The following is a 7464-nucleotide window of genomic DNA, read 5'->3' on the forward strand; positions in this document are numbered from 1 at the left end:
TAAGAATGTTAACTTACCCCATCTCCTTACCCTTGACTCTCTTTGTGTATTTCAAATTGATTCAGTAAACTATATGATACAAGTATCTTAATTGGCCCCTAAACCTTTCTGCTCTTTGATCTCTGAGACAACGTGCTTCATAGTACACTTAGAAGCTACCATTGCCTCAAGGTAATTCCCTGCATGATTGGTCTGGTCTGGAGGACTATAATCATTCAGGTATTTGAGGATCAGATAGCCTAACTAGACCCCAATTACTTTTTAACACAGTAAATTTAATGTATATAAGTTTCCAACAAATGTAAAACCCCATAAGACAAAATCAAGCCTCTACCTTCAAAATACTAGAAGTTACCTCTTTGTATATGCTTCTGAAAATTTATGATATAAATTTTGCCTTTGAGGGCAAAAACCATACCCTATTTATCTTTGTATCTCCATACCTAGCTGAACACCTGTAATAGTGCACTCATTGTATTTTTGTTGAATTAAAAAATAAGCTTCAGTGCATTTTCGAAATGCATATATTTACATAATAATATTTATATGCTGACTCTGACAAAGCTCATTATTAGATTGAATAACCAAATTTATTTAAAATTGTACGGATTAAACCATTCATCCAGACAGAGATTGTTGTGGAAAAAAACTGAATTCCTCCTGGACAGGATGACAGAATGAAAATGACTTAAATGACACGTTGGTTCAAGACCCCAGGATCAATGAACCTCAATTTGGTTTTCAGCAGATTATGACAACGATCCCAAATTCTCTATTCATTGTCAAAGTAAGTTAGCAAGCAGATGTGATTCTGTGTAAATGTGGAAAAGTAAATCCATGTCACACATGCTGTGTTTGTTCAGGAACAGTGGAGCAGATAAGTGACGTGAGTGTCTAGGTAAAGTCAAGCCCCAGCACATGAGAAAAAGAGAGAAAACAAAATGAGAGTCTTTTTGTTTCTTCATCTGGGAAGATGTTGAAGTCTGAGACATGTTAGATACATTATGGTTTGTTCAGACAACAAAAACAACTTATGAACTGATTTAGAACAATCTATCAGATACATTGCCAAGCAAAAAAATAATAAGGTGAGAAGCAGACTGTATGTCCTGCTAATATTTTGTGCATAAGGTTTTCTGGAAGAATACACAGTATGTTGATTACACTCATTAGAGTGGTTGACTTTAGGAAGGAAAACTGGGTTGGATAAGATATGGTAGAAAGCAAACTAGTTTTTTGATTTTGCATATGTTTTAAATTTTTTATAATTTTTCAAGCATTATGGTGTCAAAAAGGCAAAATGGAGTAAAATAAGTAAAAGAATTTTTAAAATTTAAAGTCACTTTTTTTCTAAAATGTTCTTTCATCAGGGTATGTAAAACTCAGTGCAGTAAACAAACGTATTTCCACACATTTATGTCCATAGCACATTGCGCATTGGAGGGTTTTTAATTTACTATCTATTAAGCCTCCCAAAACAGGATAAGAGATTACCATTTCTGATTATGTTGCGCATAAGGTTATATATTTAGAGTGCTTTTCTCTTGATTTAATAAATATGCCACATAGTCCATTAACTCACTAAGCCCTATTCAACTCCAAAGTTTCCAATATACCTGATTTCACAAATGAAAAAATTAAAAACAATAAAAACCTTGACTCACAAAAACAATATAGAGAAGAAAATGAAAGACATGCACCTTGGTTTTCTCATCTATAAAATGGGAATGATAAAAGTATTTAGCCTGACAATAATGTACATGTAAAATTCATAATAAATGGTAGTTGTAACTAATGTAACTTAAAGGTCACATGAAGAGATGCTTGTTCTGTGTAAGTATTTATGTCCAGAAAACATAAGCTTATTGTTTCATTTAAATAAAACTGTAAATGCCTAATGATGCTTGGTGATGGCTATTATCTTCCTATCACAGCTTGGCAAGGATCTCTCCCAAATATCTTTGATTACCCATTTGAGTTGGTAATGGCCCATCTCCCAGCATATTCACAATTAGCTGCTTCAATGGCATTGGTAAACAAAATAACCAAATTGTTGTTCAAATTCCTTACACATTGTAAAGTTCATGGAAAATGTCTTTTTAAATGTAGATTTCTTATTTAAAAAAAAGAAAAAGAGGTATACCATATATTGACCTCTGAGTGATGAAGAAGTTGAATTAAGATCATGAAGATGCTAAGAATGCACATTTGGAAGAGAGATAATTAAGTTTATCTTCCTAAAGACAGATATAAAGACAAGTTTAAAAACAATTCATTCTGATTTGTTAAATTGACCAGGTAACCATCCTGTAGTCTATTTTTATTGCCTTTGTAAACACAGATAGGGCATCATTTATCTGGAGCTTTAGCGAAGAATCATGTTGGTGTCTTAAACCTTCTAAAGAGGTTTATATTTAAAGGACTAGTCCTTGAGAATAAAGATAAACCAGGCTAAATCACGTTTGGGTATACATGCCGTCCACCAGCAATTACCTGATTGATTTTTTAGTTATGCCTGCAACACAAACTAATTTCTTTGAAAATGAACAGCCATGGTGTTCCATAAACATTCTGATCTATTATCCTACCAGGGAGGAAAAAACAGGCAGACCTAAGAAAGTAGTGGAGATACACAATTATTAGACAAAAAAGATAATGTGTAGCCTTGAGCACAGGAGGATCAGTCATGGAAGAACAACGACCCTGCAAGTTCAGACCTGGTCCAGTCCTACCTCTTCCAGTCCCTCAGTGATGTCTACCCTCAACCAGTTAAACATCTCATCATCACCATGAAGGGAGAAGTGCATCAAGAGCCACTCGCTACCTGTCAGTGACCACTCAGAAGTTTGGGGCAACAGGGAGAGAAAGAGAAACAAAGGCAGAATGCCTGTACACGTCTCTGTGAGTCTGTGTATACAAAAGGAGAACCGAAAGGGGAAAGAGAGGGAGGAAGGATCAGAGAAACCTTGAGGAGCCTGGAAGATGGACCATTTTTGGAGGAGACTTGTGTTCTATGACTCAGACAGGGGAGGAATCAGGATGATTTTCAAAGGTATTATTTCTGAGACTTAGCTTATGTTCAGTCTACTGAATTCCATGGCTGGAGCAAACAAACAATGAAATCGGCTCAGGATAACAATGAAATGGTAACACAAATGCATGGTTTTGTTTGTTTGTTTGTTTTAAAAAAGAAAATTCATCAATCTCATCAAGGCGCCTGGAGCCTGAAAAGGAAGAAGAGAACATATATGTTTGAAATGAGGAAAATCATGCACAACCATTCCTAGGACACCATTCACTAAGTGTCAGGAACTAGACGCATTCCTGAGCTCCTAATATTGAGTGGGTATAATCTCATGACATGAGGGTGGAGAAGCGATTCTGATTTCCAGTGCATAATGGGGTGTCAGGAGTCCTTAGAAAGCAGATTCTTGCTTACAAAAAAAATCGAATTTTGGTTTATGTCTGCTAAGAACTTACCTAGCTCCTAACCACTGAAATGAAAAGGTGTATTTTGAAGTTATTTCTGAGAGTGGAAAAAGAAATGCTCCACTTTTGAGCCTTAAAATCATTTTAGGGCAGTAAAGGCCATCTACTTTAACAAAAGCAACCGCGTCCAACTATATCATTTATATTGAGTGGCGAAAATCATTGTAGGATCCACTATAGCATATCAGAATTACAAAGACTAAAACAAAACAAAATGTTTGCTCTTTTTACCTCAACTCAGAAATTGCTGAAATTCATAACCATATTAGGAGAAAATAAACAGAATGGGCAAACTTTTCTCACAGGCAAAAGAGCCTTAAATTTACTCTGATTTTTAATTTCATTTAACATGTATTGCTATACTAAGGAAGCCCCTTCTGCATAAATAATAATCAGAAAAAGAGAAGGTCTTTGAAATGGGAGAGGACAGTCTAATGTTTTCACTGGTATATGCAACCACAAGTCCAGTTGTAAATATTTTCAGTGCTGTCTAGCCTGGAAAGGGGAGAATTATGTACTGGAATATGCAAGAGAAGGCTGGAAGTCCTTATGCAGATGTAAGTTGATTAAAATTAGCACTTCATGAAATTGCTTCTTTTTTTTTTAGATGAAAAGTGATTCTAAGTGGGACACAGCTATAAAAGTAAAAAGTCCTCATTTTTCAATCTGTGCTAAAGGTTCTTTCCATGAGTGACCTTATTTGGTGCTTTAACATGAGATTATAATATGCAAGAACTTTTAAAGTCATTTTTCCTTTTTCTTGTTTCGGGTGTTATGAAAAACCACCACGATTATCTGGAGGCAGAGTAAGTAGCATGGTAGAAGGAGGATTCAGACCTCAAGCCTAGGACGAATAAATGCCACATAACTTTGGACAAACTACTTAACTTTGTAGCTATGGATTCTCCTTTACGTTTCCCTCATAAAGTGGCTGAGAGGAGTAGGTGAGAGCACTCCTGCTGAGCACCTTCTCAGTGTCTGGCACCATCCACATGGCTGTCAGTAGCTCTTACTATCATTATCAGTGTCCGTAAGTGGTGTCAGATTCAGTGCCAATGCTGCTACTCTTGGGGAGGAAAAGAAATTCTATCTTCTACTCATCTTAGGTTCTCCAACTGGTACCCTGCAAATTAGATTGACAATGAAATAGCAAGAGAAAAACAAACAGAGTTTAACATGAGCATCTTGCATATACATGGGAATACTCAGTGATGAGTAATTCAATAAAGGTGGTTAAGACTTGGGTGTATATAGTATCACAACAAATAAACAATAAATTTTAGAGAGACAAAGGAAAAAGACTGAATTTCTAGTGTAAGCTGGGCCTGATGGCTCATGCCTGTATCCTAGCACTTTGGGAGACTGAGGATGGAGAATCGCTTGATCCCAGGAGTTCAAGATCAGCATAGAGAGACTTCATCTCTATTAAAAAAAAAAAAAAAAAAAAACTAGGGCAACAAACTATAGGAAGGTAAATATATGAGGGAAGCTAATGGAAGATAAAGGCTAGTTAGTAAGGTTTGTTATGTAGATTCCCTGTGCAGTCAAACATCTGAAAGCTGACAAGCATCTAGAGTTGTCTCTGGTGATTAACTTCCTCCTTGGTAGAGAGGAGAAGGGAGACACCTGTACAAATTTACATCTTGCTTTTAGGAAAACTGGGGGAAGGCAGGGAGCTTTTCTTGTATCTGTTTCTTCTCAATTGCTTTCAGCTCAAAATAATCCTATGCCAAAGTGATATATTTGAGGGTGGCACATTCCTCCGTCCTTCATTATTCAATTCTGCAAACTTTGGTTGCACAACTGTGATATGCCAAATGCTACACAGGTGCCTACGAGGAGTTTATAATCTTGTAAGTACACAAATAACTTGAGTCCATTTGATTTGGGGGGGAAAAAAAAAAAGAGGGAGGAGAAAAGAGGTTAATGTCAATTGAAATTGAAAATCCCCTTGGATTGCTGACTCAGATCCACTACTACCATGACACTGCAGAGGCTGCAACCTGGTGCTTCTGAAAATTATACTGAAAGATACAAAGGGCCCGTTTTTGTTGTTGTTGTTGATTCAGTTTGCTCTGTTGCCCAGGCTGGAGTGCAGTGGTGCCATCTCAGCTCACGGCAACCTCCGCCTCCCACCTTCAAGTAACTCTCTTGCCTCAGACTCCCTAGTAGCTGGGATTACAGGTGTGTGCCACCACACCCAACTAATGTTTGTATTTTAGTAGAGACGGGGTTTTACCGTGTTGGCCAGACCGGTCTTGAACTCCCAACCTCAGGCGATCCACCCACCTCGGCCTCCCAAATTGCTGGGAGTACAGGCATGAGACACCGCACCCAGCTATTTTAAGACTACTTTGTTCCATTAGTATTTCTAAGATAATATGCTCTTCTGAGAGATCTTTCTCGAGTTATCAAACTAAGTGGTTCACTACCCTACCAGTGTTGCCAATTACACCCAAGTATCTCCCATCATGTACTTGGGTTGCTTCTATTCAAGCCCTCAGTGCTGCTGACTCACCAACATCAAAAGAAGTACATGCTGCCTATCACTGACATTTCTTACCGACATACAAACTGGACCGAAGCACTGGCAATTAATATTTCCACTCTTGTCTACCTGACATATATATCATTAGTGGTACTTCAGCTGTAGAAATGAAATTAAACTATGGAAAAAATAGGGATTTTTAAGACCCAAATCAATGACAGGTGCACTTTACTTCCAGATATGCTTATAAAGAAGAGGGAAAGACTAAGGCATTGTGTACTTTTCAGTACATACTTTTAATTACTGTTTTTGTTTTGTTTTGTTTTTCTGAAACAGGTTGAGGCAGGAGTGAGAGAGCATTCATGTCACTGCATCACTTTAAGGTCCATAAAAGAATCTGACTGACTCATATGTGGAATCTAAAAAAGCAGAACTCAAAAAAGTAGAGGATAGAACAGTGGTTATTAGCGGCTGGTTGGGGCACAGGAAGGAAGAGGAAAAGGAGAGACCTTTGTGATCATTCCACAATGTATCGACAGGTTGAAACACTACATCATAACCCACAAATACAGACCCCATAAGTTATCTTTTATCAACTAAAAATACAAGTTTAAAAAATTTTTAAACTCCACTAAAAAACTAAAGCTCTTAAGAGAATCTGATGATTATTTTGTCATTTAAGTATTTTTGGCACTCAAAATTAATATAATCTGTAAATTAAAAAAATCACAAGTAATTAGTGTGAGCCCCAAGTCTCCTACAAGCTACAATCAAACCCAAACCTTACCAAACTTTTTTAGAACCATGGACAACAACAGTTGTCAGGCTTCTGAGCCCAAGCCAAGCCATCGCATCCCCTGTGACTTGCACATATACGTCCAGATGGCCTGAAGTAACTGAAGAATCACAAAAGAAGTGCAAATGCCCTGCCTCGCCTTAACCGATGACATTCCACCACGAAAGAAATGAAAACGGCCAGTCCTTGCCTTAAGCGATGATATTATCTTGTGAAATTCCTTTTCCTGGCTCATCCTGGCTCAAAAATCTCCCCCACTGAGCACCTTGTGACCCCCACTCCTGCCCGCCAGAGAACAATCTCCTTTGACTGTAATTTTCCTTTACCTACCCAAATCCTATAAAACGGCCCCACCCTTATCTCCCTTCGCTGACTCTTTTCAGACTCAGCCCGCCTGCACCCAGGTGAAATAAACAGCCGTGTTGCTCACACAAAGCCTGTTTGGTGGTCTCTTCACATGGACGCGCATGACAACAGTAACAAGTCCAAAGTTCTGCCTCAAGTGCCATCCAGGCCCACCCCTGGCTGTGAGGGCTTTCTCTCCCCTAAGTTTCCAAAACTCAGGAGAAATCCGGAGGACAGCATTGACTCCTTCTTCCTGTGTGACACTTTGGCACTCTCCTGTTACTCACAAAGCCAGTCCCCCAACAGATGAGATCTTTCCCCGTTTGGTGTCACAAAGCCAATACAT

The 7464-nt window shown here is 38.1% G+C and overlaps 1 long non-coding RNA gene across 1 annotated transcript in view; it reads left to right on the forward strand.

Moving 5' to 3' along the window:
- The window catches only part of LOC102119423 (uncharacterized), a 29658-nt gene extending 22450 nt beyond the window's left edge, over nucleotides 1-7208 (forward strand). The window contains exon 3 of the long non-coding RNA XR_285701.5: nucleotides 6314-7208. This is a non-coding gene — a long non-coding RNA (uncharacterized lncRNA). The remainder of the gene's footprint in view (nucleotides 1-6313) is intronic.
- Nucleotides 7209-7464: the final 256 nt, after the last annotated feature.

This window comes from Macaca fascicularis, chromosome 17 (genome assembly GCF_037993035.2).
Source record: "Macaca fascicularis isolate 582-1 chromosome 17, T2T-MFA8v1.1".
NCBI lineage: Eukaryota > Metazoa > Chordata > Mammalia > Primates > Cercopithecidae > Macaca > Macaca fascicularis.